Raw genomic sequence first — 2813 nt, 5'->3', positions numbered from 1 at the left:
TGGCTTGTCAAAGAATTCAATAACATCTTTATCGAAAATATTATTTTTGATATAACAAATGCCCCCTAACTATTTATTTTTTTCAATTAAAAGGAAGAAAATATAAATACTTACTATTATTCAATATTTTCGAGAGCGGTACCAAGCATTTCTTCATCTTCTTCCTCAAAATTTTCCTCAACATAGTTAATCCATTTTTAGGAATGGAGTTTTAACTGCTTTACTTCGATCGGTCGAAGTAGAAGGAACATGACGCAACTTTCGAACACTTTAGTTACCACCAATTCGATCTTGAAAAATGGTATTACTTCCACAGCCTCGATAAAAAATAACTACATCGAGCCTGTTGCGGTTGGTATTCTCTCATTTTCTCATTCACTAAACTCTTGCCAATTCTTGATCTATCCAACCCCAATAGCATGGGATCGACGAAACGAAGGTGAATAATTATCCTGTGGACTCTGAACAAATTGAGTCTAAGTGTCAGTTTACTCTTCTTTGTCGAAATTGATCTTCGATGGCTTGACCAATTCGAAACTAACCCCAAATAATTGTTTGATCAATTTTATATATTGCACAAATTTTCACAAATATTTTCACGTAGTGCATGACAAAATATTAGTGAAGCATCATTCCATTCTTGAAGAGCCCAGAATAATTTTTTTTTTCAATTTATCGAAGAAAAATTATCTTCGATATAAGAAATGCCCCCAAGTATTTGTTTTCGAACTCTTGAGGCAAGGTGGCTGTTTGTCAAACTCTTGGATCTTTGACATTTTGTTGAATATTTTCAGCCGTATTCATTTTCGATACTTCATCGAATTTTTTATGACAACATATTACCCAAATCATGGTAATTTTACTTTTCCTTCTCGGATCATTATGGTCAGAGAGTTGTCATATTTGATGATTCGAAAATATGATAATAAAAAAAATGTTTTTTTCAAATTTCCAACTTCACAATTTCCAAAGTGAACAGAGAAGCTTTTTCTTATCTGAAATTTAATCAAATTTATAGAATTTCAAAGTTGAATAAAGATTTTTTTTTCACAGTTATATCTAACAACTGCCAATAACCACTTCTCAAGAACTTCTTTTTACAGACATATTTGTACATACCTTTATAGAGTAGCCACTCCTTCCAAAGTTTTCCAATATGCACATGTAACTTGATAAAGTTCGAATTTGTCGAACATTGACTTATCGAAGAATCCAACAATAATTTGTCGAAAATATTATTTTTGATGATTTTTTTTTTGCTAGATGGACAAAAGCAAAAATACTTATCATCGTTGAATATTATTTTCAACAAACTCATATTAAAAAATGAGCACTGCTAGGGAGCCAGCAGTTTTCTAACTTTTGGGCCAGCAAACAACCAGCATTAGTAATTTTATACCTCAAACAAAATAAAGCCCAAACCCATAAAGAGAGCGTGTACTCACGCTCCTTTACCACGCTCTCTTCTTCTTCCCCAAAATTTTACAGTCTCTCCTCTACACTCTACGCGCCATCTTTGTTTGAGGTATAAAATTACTAATGTATTACTCATTAGTAATTCATAATGACACCCAAAAATATTACTCAATGTTTCTTGTCTATTCATGAAAAATCTTTAAGTACTCTATAATAAAATTTCTTTTGATTTTGATTTTGATTTTGATTTTAATTTTGATTCATCATATCTAGTTTATGAAACTTAGGTACTTTTAATGTATAAATCTATGAAAAAATTCATTAAGTTATTATCTCAGTTGTTAGTAAAGGTTTGTTGTGGTAGAGCTTTGGAAATTGAAGCTGAAGTTTAACATGATAATACGCAGCAATACCATTTTCATGAGTAGATTACCCACCACCTGTTTGAGAAATTACCACAACGCCACGAGCAAATGCAAAAGAACCTGTCCCTCCAACAACCCTTAACTCTTCTCTTCTTCTACCTTTATTATTACTTTTCTGGGGTGATACTTTTTCTTTAGCTTGAACACTTAAGCTTCCAGAATGTTCTGGAGTGTCAAAGGTTAAACACATGACATTGAATGCAGATGAATCATAATAGTAATATTGCTGGAACTTTTAATTTATAAATCTTTGAAAAAATTCATTAAGTTATTATCTCAGTTGTTAGTACAGCTTTATTGTGGTAGAGCTTTGATAATGGCTACTGCACAATTAATTACTAGGTTTTTTATATGTGTTTGTGTTAATAGTATGTTTCTTAATAATATGCAGTGATTATTTGAAATTGAAAAAGATCCAGATATTAAGATGCCGTGAAGAAGTACAAAAACAAAGAAATCTGAAACGGGAACTAGGAGGAAAATGCAGCAGAAAACTCTTGAAGAACTAGAATCTCGGGTATGAACCAATTTAAAAAAGGATTTTACACACTTTACTTAGGACACTTTGCACCCATCTGAATGAAATTTTGCACACATGAATCAGATAGTTTGCACCCACTTTAATGAGAATTTGCACACCTTATTCAGCATAGTTTGCACTCAATATAATTATTTTTTGCACACATCTTTCGAACAGTTTGCACCACTTTAATTGGATTTCGCACACATCAATTTGACAATTTACACCCACTTTAGTCAAGTTTTGCACACCTTACTTGCACAGTTTGCACCCCAGTTTAATAAGATTTTGCACATATCACTTAGCATTAGTTTGCACCCAGTTTAATAAGATTTATTATTATTGTTATTTCTTATTATTTTCCAAACTAACCATGGTTAAAATTGGGTGAAGATTTTTTACTTTATGTTTGCAGAAATTGATAGAATGTCATTGTTCTCCCGTTTCAGTTT

Source organism: Arachis hypogaea, chromosome 12 (genome assembly GCF_003086295.3).
Source record: "Arachis hypogaea cultivar Tifrunner chromosome 12, arahy.Tifrunner.gnm2.J5K5, whole genome shotgun sequence".
NCBI lineage: Eukaryota > Viridiplantae > Streptophyta > Magnoliopsida > Fabales > Fabaceae > Arachis > Arachis hypogaea.
The sequence above is the reverse complement of the archived record's forward strand: the minus strand, read 5'-3'. Positions refer to the sequence as shown.